Source organism: Microcaecilia unicolor, chromosome 1 (genome assembly GCF_901765095.1).
Source record: "Microcaecilia unicolor chromosome 1, aMicUni1.1, whole genome shotgun sequence".
Taxonomy (NCBI): Eukaryota; Metazoa; Chordata; class Amphibia; order Gymnophiona; family Siphonopidae; genus Microcaecilia; species Microcaecilia unicolor.
In genome coordinates this window covers 584416021-584430949 of record NC_044031.1, presented here as the reverse complement: position 1 = coordinate 584430949, position 14929 = coordinate 584416021, and the positions used below count along the sequence as shown (strand labels likewise).

Below are 14929 nucleotides of genomic sequence, written 5' to 3'. Positions count from 1 at the left end.
AAAATTAAAGACATATAGAGGGGCATAATTGAACGAAAACGCCTATCTCCTTGGGCGTTTATCTCCAAGAACGGGTCCGTGAAGGGGCGGACCGAACCGTATTTTGGGAAAAAATAGACGCCCATGTTTTATTCAACAATGTGTGAGCTGGGCATTTTTGTTTTTCAGCGATAATGGAAAATGAAAGCGCCCAGCTCAAAAACGAATAAATCCAAGGCATTTGTTCGTGGGAGGGGCCAGGATTCGTAGTGCACTGGTCCCCCTCACATGCCAGGACACCAACCGGGCACCCTAGGGGGCACTTTTACAAAAACAAAAAAAAAGGTAAAAGAGCTCCCAGGTGCATAGCACCCTTCCCTTGTGTGTTGAGCCCCCCAAATCCCCCTCAAAACCCACCGCCCACAAGTCTACACCATTACTATAGCCCTAAGGGGTGAAGGGGGGCACCTACATGTGGGTACAGTGGGTTTGGGGGGGTTGGACGACTAATAAGCATTAAGCAGCACAATTGTAACAGGTAGGGGGGATGGGCCTGGGTCCACCTGCCTGAAGTCCACTGCACCCCCTAACAACTCCTCCAGTGACCTGCATACTGCTGTCAGGGAGCTGGGTATGACATTTGAGGGTGAAAATAAAAAGTTGAGAAACTTAATTTTTTGTGGTGGGAGGGGGTTAGTGACCACTGGGGGAGTCAGGGGAGGTCATCCCCGATTCCCTCCAGTGGTCATCTGGTCATTTAGGGCACTTTTTGGGGCCTTATTCGTGAAAAAACAGGGTCCAGGAAAAGTGTCCTAAATTTTAGCTAAAAACGCATACTTTTTTCCCATTATCGGTGAAATGCGCCCATCTCTGTTCGGCAGATAACCACGCCCCAGTTCCGCCTTCGCCACACCTCTGACATGCCCCCATCAACTTTGTCCGCATCCGCGACGGATTGCAGTTGAAAACGTCCAAAAATCGGCTTTCGATTATACCGCTTTATTCGTTTTTGTGAGATAAACGTCCATCTCCCGATTTAGGTCGGAACTTGGGCGTTTTTTTCATTCGATTATAAGCAGGATAGGGACCCTGTTACTGAAGTGTGCTAATGAATTTGCAGAAACTCATACAGAAAGCATTAGCTCCAAACATTTGGAAGTCTTATAGCATTGCCCAATTTGCCAGCTTTCCTACTCTCTGTAAACATTTCTTTATTCGTCTGTTCATTCTGTCCCGGTGGACAGTAGTACAGCCCTACAAGAATATTCCTTCCCTTCACACATGAAATTTCTATCCATAATGATTCCACACTGCTATCTGTGTCAAGTGAAATGTTTATTTTATTTAACTCGATTCCCTCTTTAACATATAGCGCACCCCCCTCCAATTTGATCCTCTATCATTGTGATAAAATTTGTACCCTGTTAACACAATGTCCCATTGATTGTCCTCTTTCCACCAAGTCTCTGAGATGCCTATATCTACCTCGAGTATAACAAAGAGAGGGAACGAAGCACAAACAAAGTCTAAGTAAAAAAAGAAAACAGCACAAAGGGCCTTTAAAAACACGAGGGACACAGTGCTTATGTTAAAACCTTTAATAATCCAAATTTGATTGAAGGAAGACCCGACATGGGCCGTGTTTTGGTGCCACCGCTCCTGCGTCAGGGGTCACACAAATGATAAGGAGGCTTATACAGACAAATTCAATGCATCTGTTGACTTGTAAAGTTGTCTCTAAATAAATTCCTCCTTATGTAGTACAATATTAAGCTCGCGCTCACTTCAAGAGTGAATTTCAAAATTTTTTTTTGTCAATTTGAAATTCACTCTTGAAGTGAGCGCGAGCTTAATATTGTACTACATAAGGAGGAATTTATTTAGAGACAACTTTACAAGTCAACAGATGCATTGAATTTGTCTGTATAAGCCTCCTTATCATTCGTGTGACCCCTGATGCAGGTGCGGTGGCACCGAAACATTGCCCGTGTTGAGTTTTCCTTCAATCAAATTTGGATTATTAAAGGTTTTAACATAAGCACTGTGTCCCTCATGTTTTTAAAGGCCCTTTGTACTGTTTTTTTTTTCTTATTATATCTACCTCATCATTTAGTGCTATATATTCTAACTCTCTCATCTTATTTGTTAGGCTTCTAGCATTTGTATACAGGCACTTCAAATTGTGTTTTTTCCTTTGATCTACAAGCTGCATAGAAGTTGGAGATATTGTGCATCCTTTATCCTGCTCTTTCACTAAGCACACATGGCTTACTTTCAGCATTGTTGAAACGTCTCCACTGGGAATCCCTAAATGTCCTATATCAATAGCATCCTTCAAGGATACTCCACACCAAACCATGCACTGCAGGGTGACTGTCGGCTTTCCACTCATTCTAGTTTAAAAGCCGTTCTATCTCCTTTTTAAAAATTAGCACCAGCAGCCTGGTTCCATCCTGGTTAAGGTGGAGTCCATCCTTTTGGAAAAGTTTCCCCCTTTCCCAGAATGTCTCCCAGTTTCTAACAAATCTAAATTCCTCACCTCTGCACCATCATCTGAACCACGAATTGAGACTTCAGAGCCCTGCCTGCCTTTTGGGTCCTGCGAGTGAAATGGGGAGCATCTCTGAAAATGCTACTCTGGAGGATCTGGAATTCAGCTTTCTACCTAAGAACCTAAATTTGGCTTCCAGAACCTTCACCCCACATTTTCCTATGTCATTGGTACCTACATGTACCAAGACAACCGGCTCCTCCCCAGCACAATCGAAGATCCTGTCTAGGTGATGCGTGAGGTCCGCCACCTTCACACCAGGCATGCAAGTCATCAGGCGATCCTCATGTCCACCAGCCACCCAGCTATCTATATGCCTAATAATCCAATCACCAACTACAACAGCTGTCCTAACCATTCTTGGAGACATATCCTCGGTGTGAGAGGATAGTACATCCCCTTGTGGGAAGGTCCTGGCTACAGGAGTACTTCCTACTTCACCAGGGTGATGTTCTCCTCTAAAAGACCACAGGGGCTGCCAGACTGGAGGTGGGACTTTACAATGTCCCTGTAGGTCTCCTCTATGTACCTCTCTGTCTCCCTCAGCTCCACCAAGTCTGCTACTCTTGCCTCAAGAGAACAGACCTGTTCTCTGAGAGCTAGGAGCTCTTTGCATTGGACACACACATATAACTGCTCACCAACTGGGAGATAATTATACATGTGACGCTCGATGCAAAAGCCTGGATAGCACCCCTCTCACTGCTGGACTGCTGTCTCCAACTTAGCATTTTTGAGTTTTTTAATAATTTAAAATTCGCTAAGGTATTAAGGATGTTAGCCTAATATAAAAATGCCTTTAGCTTATACTTTTACTTATTTATTTATTAGGATTTATTTACTGCCTTTTTGAAGAAATTCATTCAAGGCGGTGTACAGTAAGAAAAGATCAAACATGAGCAACAGACAATTACAGCAGTAAAAATATTCAAAAACAATACAAAGTATGGCATGGTATACTATTTACAATGTCAACACAATACGTAATAGAACATTATAAGTGATAGCAAAGGGTAAAGCAATGATGTAACATACAGAAGGGTAAGAAAGTAGGAAGAGTTAGAAAGTATTGTGATTGATTTAAAAAAAGTTGCACATGAGGTCAGAGAAATGGTTAAATGTTATCTCAGCAAGGGTAGGAGTGGATAAACATGTCCTTCTGCAGTATATGCAGCCTGAGTACTCCTTGTGTGTGTAAGTGAGACTAACGAGTTAGTTACTTCTTCCAGTAAAGGCCTGGTTGAAGAGCCAAGCTTTCACCTGCTTCCTGAATTAGAGATAGTCTTGTCTTAAGCGCAGCCTTTCAGGCAGTGCATTCCAGAGTGTGGGGGCTACTCCTGAGGTGTCCATCCCCCATACACATAAGAAGTATCGATTAAGATCTTACACTGATTGTGACACTATGGGTTGTGTTTATGGAATAGTATGTCTGTGCGGATTATGGTACATAGGGCTGACCACTCGTAAGATCAAATGTAGGATAGCACAACACCTTAGTATTATCCACACGGAACGGATGGAAGCCCCTCTAGTTCCTCACTGGCTTGCCTTCAAACACACAATACAAGACCTGAGATATGTAGTTTTAAATCACATCAGATTAGAGAGAGGAGGTAATCTCCCCTTAATGTTTTAAGGAAAGAGCAGCGACTGATTTATCTATGGAATACGGTAGCCCCAGGTGGGCTTAATAAAGAGATTGACTGGCTGAGTATCTAGAATGGGTATTTAGTCCACTGCGAATCCCGAACAGCCAGTATGCATGCGTGAGCATTTTTGATGTTCCTTCTGGTTGTGAGTTCCTGACCGCAGATGGTAGCTGGTAAGTAATTTTAAGATTTAGTTTTGAGATATATGTTAGCTAAAGTTAGGAATGAAGTCCAGTGTTTGGTATGTGCACATTGCATCTCCATGTAGAGTGAAAGACCCTTGAAGATGCCTATAATAGCAAAACATGATCATGTCGGGTTCTTCGACTAACTATGTCAGTTTTTGAACTCTCATTGGGGAGTACAAGTTAAGAAGACTGTTTTATGGTTCATGCTGCACTGCTGCATATTCCCAGTAAATTCGTTGTTCAACGACCTGGTTACAGCTCATTAACGAAGCTTGGCATTTCTTTGGAAGTGCACAAATGACATAGGTTTATGTCTGGATGTTGAATGGACACTCTGATGAACCAAGCTCTCTTCAGTGGCTATATAGAAGACTCTATTTTTGAAATCATAGGGCTGGGAATAAGTTAACGTATTTACGAGGATTAAATTGGAGAATTTTTGCAACTAATATGTGTAGTAACTGTTATTGTGGAATGTAATTATATGTGGAATGATTTTATGGAGTGTAGATGTAGGATTGAATTGTTTAGAATGAGTGTGGATGGATGATGGATTGTGTAGTTACTGAAATATTTACTATTCTGTACTTTTTTGATATTTAATAAAGATTGAACATATTTGATTTATTGTAACGGCTGCTTAAGAATTGACATTATATATATATATATATATATATATATATATATATATATATATATATATATATATAAACACCAGATCTAAGTACAATAATTGGGGTTGTGTATATGCTTGGGATGGTTTGTGTTATTGCAGAAGTGGGGTCGGGGTCTTGGTAACTGTAATTGTAGTTTTGGACATCTTATTATTGCCTTTGTAACATCACAAAGTATTTAACACCTTGCACTATTTTTATTTAATACCATCAAACTTTAACAATTGGTACCAACCTTAAGGAACACCGTCTACTATTCCCAATAAATTCTTTCTTTCTTTTCTCTATTTTCTTCCCTTAATTAACCTCTGCACAACAATAATTGTACCTGACATCCAGGATTGACTGTGTTAACAAAAATATGTAAGCCACATTGACCCTGCAAATAGGTGGGATAATGTGGGATACAAATGCAATAAATAAATAAATAAAAGGAACATAACCAAGTGTTTCTATTTACTTTACCATTTAATAACATATTTAATATTTTTCTTGTCAAATCCCTTGGTTGCGTGGAGCTTATTTGGGAACCGTATGTGAAACTGTGACATTCCTATATATTTATTTCTTATTGTAATTACCTGCTCCACCACTAGGGGGTTTACAGTACACTCCATTCAAATTTCACTATAGGCTGCCTAATCTGTGTACAGGAATGCATATAAATCGCATCTTCTTTAAAAGCAAAAGTTATGCAGACACTTGCTATTTTATAATTTATTTGGGTTTTGCATATATCTTTCTCAGTTGTAGTTCAAGGTGAGTTACATTCAGATACATAGTAACATAGTAACATAGTAGATGACGGCAGATAAAGACCTGCATGGTCCATCCAGTCTGCCCATGACAAACTCATATGTGTATACCTTACCTTGAATTTGTACCTGTCCTTTTCAGGGCACAGACCATATAAGTCTGCCCAGCAGTATTTCCCGCCTCCCAGCCACCAGTCCCGCCTCCCATCACCGGCTCTGGTACAGACTGTATAAGTCTGCCCACCCCTATCCTCGCCTCCCAACCACCACCCCCTCTTCCCCTCAACTGCTCCGCCACCCAATTTCAGCTAAGCTTCTGAGGATATATTCCCTCTGCACAGGATTCCTCTATGCATATCCCACGCATGTTTGAACTCCGTTACCGTTTTCATCTCCACCACCTCCCGCGGGAGGGCATTCCAAGCGTCCACCACCCTCTCCGTGAAAAAATACTTCCTGACATCTTTCCTGAGTCTGCCCCCCTTCAATGTTGGAAACAGTTATATTGGGCTAGACGGACCTTTGGTCTGTCCTAGTATGGCTATTCTTATGTTCCTTGTCCCCTGAGGGTTTCCAATCTAAGTCTGCTCCTAAAGCAGGGGCGTAGCCAGACTTCGGCGGGAGGGGGGTCCAGAGCCTGAGGTGAGGGGGCACATTTTAGCCCTCCCCCGGGCGCCGCTGACCCCCCCCACCATTGCCGCCGCCGCCAACTTTGACGATCCCCGACGACGACCCTCTCGATCCCCCCTCCCGCCGATGACCCTCTTGCCCCCGTCCCGCCCCAACCCTCCCCCGCCGACGTCGTCGCCGTGGGCTGCCTTTGCTGGCGGGGACCCCAATCCCCACCAGCTGAGGTCCTCTTCTTCCCGCGAAGGCTTCGTTCTGTTTCTGACGTCCTGCAGGATGTCAGACTCACAGAAACAGAACAAAGCCATCAGGAGGGGGTCCAGGGCCAAATCTACGGGGGGCCCAGGCCTCCGTGGCCCCACGTAGTTACGCCACTGTCCTAAAGCAATGGAGGGTTAAATGATCCCTGATTTTAAACACAGAGTTCTAACCAATAGGCTACTCCTCCTCGGGAAAAACATATGCGCACAATGAAACCTGCTCTGAGTCATTTATAACAAATTTGCCCTTTTATTTTCTGCACTTACACATATATTTTATAGAATATACATATAAGTGGAAACCTTATCCTCTATGCCTGCCTCTGAGCAGGTAGGGAAAACATATGTATGTACAGGCTGCAGGTGGATACGTTTAGATGGCTGTACCTTGAGTAATTTTATCAATGCCTTATAAAATCACCTTTCCCCTTCTCTAGTAGTTCCATGGTCCTAATTACTGGGAGTTTCAAGTTCCAGACCCCCAGAAAGAGGGGCCAGAGCATGACTGGATGATGGGCCACTTTTGTGGAAGTTGGAGGGATACAAGGAGGCATATTTTCAAAGCACTTTGGGAGGCTAAGTTCCATAGGTTTCTATGGAACTTTGGGAGGCTAAGTGCTTTGAAAATGAGCCTAAAGATCCACATTACATTTACATTAAGGTAAGTCTGTCTCTTCCTGCTATTTTAGCATTAGAAACTTTGAGGGAGTCCTGGGAGGTAAGGGGGGAGATTATGGGGTGTAGTTATCTTTGTGGACTACCTTAAGATGTATTATTTTATCATGAACTTGTGCTATTTTAGCACAGGTTCCATTTTATGCAATAAGACCTTGTTACCATTAACCTGAGTTAACAGTAAAATAACACGTCTTAACGGTAGCCCACATTGATAAATTTTCCCCAAGACATGTTCGGTGGTTAGCGTGATTCTATAAACTACGCATAAAGTTAGGCATAGTTTATAGAATATGGCCACGTGCTGTTCTTGTGCCTAAAAAGTATGAGCACCCATTTAGGCCACCTAAAACCAGGCCTAAATACCTGCGCTTAAGTTAGGCGCACATCAGGTGTATTCCATAATAGTGTGCATAGGTTTTTGAAATGCCCAGAACCGCCCACTCCATGCCCCCTTTTCAAATGCATGCATTAGAATGTACATGCACCGTGTTACAGAATATGCCGAGAAAGTTGTTTGCGTAAATTGTAATTAGTGCCACTAATTGGCTAAATACAAATTATTGATACTGATTGGCTTGTTAATTAAGTTGTGTGCGCAGTTTGGCCGTGCGGCCAAATTAGTACACACAACTTAAGGCACCCTACATAGAATTTGGGGGTCAGCACTAACTGATTAGCCCAGGCATGCCCAGTCTCTACCCCCTGTCGTGTCTCTCCCAAAAAAAAACCCAAACAAAATATTATTAGCACCTGGATTAGCATCTACTAATTTTGCACTTACCACAGGACACATAAGCACATCCTGCAGTACGCCATGTTAAGCTGCAGGAAGTGTGTGGTAGCATTGACCGCAGCTTAGGAAAAGGGCTCTTTAGTTACTAATAACCCAGATTAACACTAAAATAACCCATTTTAACGGTAGCCCGCATCGATAACTTCCCTGTAAGATTTGTTATTTTACCTCTAACTCATGCTGTTTTAGCACAGGTTCCATTTTTATGCTATGAGACCTCGTTACTAATAACTGGGGTTAAGAGTAAAATAATACATGCTAGCACGGTAGCTCATGTTGATAATTTCCCCCCTATCTCCCGGATTCTATATAGTGTGCCTAGAGATCAGCGCCAAAATCTAGTCGTATTCTATAACAATGTGTATAACTTAATTGGTTTAACAAGCTAATTAGCATAGATAACAACACTTAATAATCAATAATGAGCACTAATTGGCAATAATTAGAATTTACGTGCACAACTCGCTAAGCGTATCCTGTAGCGTAGTGCGCCTAGCTTCTGTCACATGCAGGCAAAAAGGAGCATGGTTATGGGCGGGGAAATGGGAATTTTGTGGGTGTTCTGAAACTTACATGCGTAGTTAAAGAATATAGCCCAGTGCGCTTAAATCTATGCGCTGGGATTTATGCCACATTTTTGTTGGTGTAAATGGAAGTAAATAGTTTTAGGCGCTGGGATATCAACAAAGCATATTCTATACACCGCACCTAAATCTAGGTGCCACTTATAGAATACTTTTAGTCAGCAATGTTGTCTACGCAGATTTTTTTAGGCAACATATGTAGAATGTCCTCCTATATGTAGTTATAAGGAGGAGGGGGTTATATGTTTATCAGTTCTCAGTTGTGTGGGAAAGGTTCTGGGTTGGGGATCATTATTTTTTCTTGATGGGGGTGGAAGGGTGGATTGTAGTGTAGAAGTTTTGGCGTCACTATGCATATTTATGCTTGGAGGAATTTTCATAGATCTCATGTGCTGTGCACATCATTAGATTCCTATACAAGTTGTAAAACCTAGCGATTTATACGCAAGCCATACAATGTGTTCAGAATTTTAGTGTGGGCTTAGAACTTCAGCCCTTGAGATCTGATTCTGCTTGAAATGATGAGTTTGCTCAGGGTGACAAAAAAAAGTGCATGATTCACAGACTAATTTGATTTAAACACAAGAGTAATGCTAAATAACTCTAAAAAATGTGTATACATTTCAAGAGCTATGAGGTAATGATTTATAAAAGAATGTGCCTGACTGGCTTCATAAGTCTGTCAAGCATGAAGGCACAATGGCTCTCAGTCAGCCTGAAAAAATGTTCCAAATGTGATGTCTGCTTTTATCAGTTCAGTTCAATCACTTTTATTTATGTAACTACAAAAGGAACAGTGACAACCATGGCTCATTTTTACAGAAGTGGAAATAATCCTGACAAGCTGTGATTGCAATACATCCCTGTTCTTTAACTCTGTTAGAAACATGTGCAGCAGCATTTTAGATAACTCACGGAAGTGGGAATATAGACATTTTTACCAAAACATCTAGAGCCTGTGACATATTTTACAAATGCAGGAGCCTATTGTAAATGGACATATCTCCATCCCCTGCATTTTATACTTAGGTCTGGGATGATCCTGCATTGGGGAGGTCAGGGTTGGGCTGTGTTGTGAGGGATGTTGATTAAGTTGTCTTGTCTGTGCCTGTATGTTTGTTTGACTATTATGTCTTCTTCCGTGTTTTAGCCGTCTCTATATATGTGTCTTATGATGCTGTTATCTGTGTGATTGTGATTTCTGTTTGAATGATAACGGTACTTTGTTCTTTCCTATCTACAAATTGCGTTCCTTTCTGTTTTCTTGTTTTTATTGCTTCTATTGTAAACTGCTTTGATTTGCTTACAACGAAAGCAAAGTGGATCTTCCTCCACCCCCATCCCGCTATCTGTCGGTGTCCCCCAAGGATCTGTCCTTGGACCCCTTCTCTTCTCAATCTACACCTCCTCCCTGGGCTCCCTGATCTCATCTCATGGTTTCCAGTATCATCTCTATGCTGTATCTCTCCACACCAGACATCACCGCGGAGACCCAGGCAAAGGTATCAGCCTGCTTATCCGACATTGCTGCCTGGATGTCCAACCGCCACCTGAAACTGAACATGTCCAAGACCGAACTCATCGTCCTTCCACCAAAACTCACTTCTCCTCTTCCTCCACTTTCTGTCTCAGTTGATAACACCCTCATCCTCCCCATCTCATCTGCCCGCAACCTTGAAGTCATCTTTGACTCCTCCCTCTCCTCTGCGCATATCCAGCAGATAGCCAAGACCTGTCGCTTCTTCCTCTTTAACATCAGCAAAATTCGCCCTTTCCTCTCTGAACACACCACCCGAACTCTCGTCCACGCTCTCATTACCTCTCGCCTTGACTACTGCAACTTACTCCTCACCGGCCTCTCACTTAGCCATCTATCCCCCTTTCAATCTGTTCAGAACTCTGCTGCATGTCTTATATTCCGCCAGAACCGATATACTCATATCACCCCTCTCAGGTCACTTCACTGGCTTCCAATCAGATACCGCATTCAATTCAAGCTTCTCCTTCTTACCTACAAATGCACTCAGTCTGCTGCCCCTCACTACCTCTCTACCCTCATCTCCCCTTATGTTCTCACCCGTAACCTCCGTTCACAGGACAAATCCCTCCTCTCAGTACCCTTCTCCAGCACCGCCAACTCCAGGCTCCGCCCATTCTGCCTCGCCTCACCCTATGCTTGGAACAACCTTCCTGAGCCCTTTCACCAAGCCCTCTCCCTGCCCATCTTCAAGTCTTTGCTTAAAGCCCACCTCTTCAATGCTGCGTTCGGCACCTAACTCTTACTGTTCAGGAAATCCAGACTGCCCCAATTTGACTGCCCCTATCGGACTGACTGTTCACTTGTCTTTTAGATTGTAAGCTCTTTGAGCAGGGACTGTCTCTCTATGTTAAATTGTACAGCGCTGCGTAACCCTAGTAGCGCTTTAGAAATGTTAAATAGTAGTAGTAGTAGTAGTAGTATAACAAATGTAATAATAAATGATAAGATGTCTAAAAGGCCATCAATAGTGATGTCTCAGGATCATTTTCAGCTTCATGATGTGCCCATGAAGCTGAAAATATCTCTCAGGAACCTACACCAGCATATCATGCTCTCATAGGAAAAGTGCATAATGTTGGCAAATTGAGTACCTTGCCCTCCTAGACTTCCAACATGAGGACAAATTGTTCTGAGAAGGGAAGCATACGGTTTCATCTTGGGGTGCCCCCTGCAGCCAGTACCTCCCCACCCCAGCCAGTGGCCTCCCCTTCAGCTAGCATGGCAGCGTCAGATTTGCAGGTTCTGGGGTGCCCCTGCTGCCTGATGGCCCCCCCTCAGCCAAGTAGGTTCCCCCACTTATTTATTTATTGCATTTGTATCCCACATTTTCCCACCTATTTGCAGGCTCAATGTGGCTTACATTGTAACTGTGATGGCGATCGCCAATTCCAGTATAACAGATACATAGTGACATTGTAGAAGATTTATGAATGATAGACACAACAGGGAATAAGGAGGAAGGGTTGAGGTGTGACCAGATCGAGTATTAGTTTCGTTGTGTTTCAGGATCGAGGAATTTAGGTTAGGTTGTTAGGGTATGCCTTTTTGAATAATTTAGTTTTTAGTGATTTTCGAAAGTTTGATAGGTCATGGGTTGATTTCAAGGCGTTTGGTAGTGCATTCCATAGTTGCGTGCTTATAAAGGAAAAGCTGGATACATATGTTGATTTATATTTGAGTTCTTTGCAGCTTGGGTGATGGAGGTTTAGGTATGTGCGTGTAGATCTTGTAGTGTTTCTGGCTGGTAGGTCAATTAGGTCCATCATGTATCCTGGGGCCTCGCCATAGATGATTTTATGCACTAGTGTGCAGATTTTAAAGGCAATACGTTCTTTGATCGGGAGCCAATGTAGTTTTTCGCATAGAGGTTTGGCGCTTTCGTATCTCGTTTTTCCAAAAATAAGTCTGGCTGCGGTGTTTTGAGTGGTTTGGAGTTTCTTTATGATTTGTTCTTTGCATCCCGCATAGATTGCATTACTACTACTTAATAGTCTAGGTGGCTTAGAACCATTGAGTGTACCAGTTTGTGGAATGTTGCCGTCGGGAAGAAAGGTTTTATTCGTTTGAGTTTCCACATGGTGCTGAGCCTGGGGTCCGTGAGCCATAGTGGGTGGGTGAAATTTGTAAACAGTATGCTGACCTCTGAATTGATCTGTTAGGACCTTCACCCACCTCTACAGGACGATGAAACTCATGGTAACCACCATGGAGGGCTTGTGAGCCGAGATATATGCCTTAATGGAAACCCCCAGGTGCCTAGAGGTACATATCTTGGCTCCACCATCCCAGTTCCCCTCCCAGCTGTAATATATGTTGCACCACCACTGCAGCAGGAGCAGGCTACATGCCACCTTGTTCCTACTGTCACTATGCAACTATCCGTGAATTATTGTACAGCTATGCAATTCTATGCCATATTGGTGAACACCATATTGGTATAAATACCTTATATTTATTTATTTTATTTACAAATGCTTGATATACCACAAGGGACTAAAAGACTTCGATGAGATTTACAAAAGGCCTATAAAAGGGAAGGAGGGAAGGAGAAGAAAAAAACTGTTATGTTATATGCTAGGAGCCTGGATGGTGTGTAGATGGGAAAGTAAGCGTGAACAGAAGAGTTTTGATGGCAGTTTTGAACCTGGGGTGGGATGATTTGAGATGGACCTGAGGGGTGGGGGGAGAATTCCATTGCTTGGGGCCTGCATAATTGAGCACTGAGGCACAGGTGATGTCAAGATGAATGACAGAATGAGGAGGAAGTATAAGCTGACCAGTGTTAGCAGAATGGATCATGTGAGGCGGAGGAGGAGTGTATATGGAGTGAGACGGCAGTTGATATAGTCTGGAGCAGATGGGATGCAGCCCTTGAAAACTAACATGAGGAGATGAATTTAACACAGGTGGACATTGACAGCCAGTGCTCTGCCTGGAGAAGGGGGTGACATGATAAAATAGTCTGGAGTCTTTTAATAGTCGAACTGCGGTGGATTGAAAGAAATGTAGACATTTCAGAAAGTAAAAAGGAATGCTAGCATAAAGAGAATTATAGTAGTCACATTATTTTGTGTACAGATATATTTCTATTTTTGTACAAAATGAAGCATCATGTACCTTACTGAAACATTTTACATATGTAATCCCCCATTATATTGGGGATTACTAAAGATCGATGTATGGAACACTCTAGAGTTTCTGGGTGGAGGGAGTGATATGGAGGGTGGACAGAGGTCCAGTCCAGGGGATGTGTTTAAGGAATAAGTTGCAGAAAGAAACTGTTCTGAGTTGGTGAATGACATGTGGGAGGTACCAGGGAGATAGTAAATGTAAGTGATGTGCTGTGCACAGGGTCTTTGGTTAACTGTACCCTTGCCAGGACCCTTGAAGGAGAGGGGGTCCTGGAAAGGCAGAACAAACCAAGGCTGAATTAAGGAGTAGTTGTTGCCCCTAGAAGTGGCAAATGAGAAGGCATAAGGAGCTCTGGGTGGGTAAAGAGAACCCAGACAGGGAACTGGAGACAGGACAGGGGAAGTCTGTTCAAGGCAGTGGCGTAGCTACATGGGGCCTGAGGGGGCCTGGGCCCCCCGTAGATTTCAGCCTGGACCCCCTCCCAGCGAACCCGCCCCCGCTACCGCCTACCTTCGCTTTTGCTGGCAGGGGACCCCAATCCCCGCCAGCCGACGTCCTCTCCGTCCTGCTGCAGTCAAAAAAGTCTTCTTCCTTCTGTTGCATGCTGACGTCCTGCATGTTGTACGTGCAGGACGTCAGACTCAGAGAACAGACTTTTTTGACTGCAGCAGGACGGAGAGGACGTCGGCTGGCGGGGATTGGGGTCCCCCGCCAGCAAAAGCGAAGGTAGGCGGCGGCAGGGGAGGGTTCGCGGCGGGAGGGGGGTCGGCAAAGACGGGGGCAACAATGGCGGCGGGGAGACTCCGGGGGGGGGGGGCGGCGCCAGGGGGGGGCTAAAATGTGCCCCCTCCCCTCGGGCTCTGGATCCCCCTCCCACCGAAGTCTGGCTACGCCCCTGGTTCAAGGCCAGGGTGCAGCTCTGAGAAGGCATCGCTGGAAGAAGGACAGCCACAAGGGTCTGTACCTGAGGGAATTGGATTGCAATCAAAGTGATAGAGGAGCAGCCTTGGATTATTAACCACCTTTTGAAGGAATTCACTCAAGACGGTGTACAGTAAGAATAGATCAAACATGAGCAATAGGCAACTACAGCAGTAAAAATATTCAAATAACAATATAAAGTATGGCATACAATGTCAACACAATTTGCAATAGAACATTATAATTGATAGTGAAGGGTAAAGCAAAGATGGAACATATAGATAGGTAAGAGAGTAAGAAGAGTTAGAAAGTAAGGTGACTGATTTAAAGAAAGTTTCACATGAGGTCAGAGAGATGGTTAAATGGTTAAATATTATCTCAGGGTAGGAGTCGGTAAACATGTCTTGCTGCAGTATGTGCAGCCCGAGTCATTCCTTGTGTGTGTGAGTGAGACTAACACGTTAGTTACTTCTTCCATTAGAGGCCTGGTTGAAGAGCCAAGCTTTCACCTGCTTCCTGAAGCAGAGATAGTCTTGTGTTAAGTGGAGCCTTTCAGGCAGTGCATTCCAGAGCGTGGGGGCTACTCCGGAGAAGGCTC

The 14929-nt window shown here is 43.6% G+C and overlaps 1 long non-coding RNA gene across 1 annotated transcript; it reads left to right on the top strand.

Annotated features, from left to right (window-relative positions):
• Positions 1-3460: 3460 nt before the first annotated feature.
• On the top strand, positions 3461-14631 carry LOC115460438. Its single transcript, XR_003940490.1, has 3 exons — positions 3461-3556; positions 14151-14156; positions 14613-14631. It is a non-coding gene; the product is annotated as an uncharacterized LOC115460438 (long non-coding RNA).
• Positions 14632-14929: the final 298 nt, after the last annotated feature.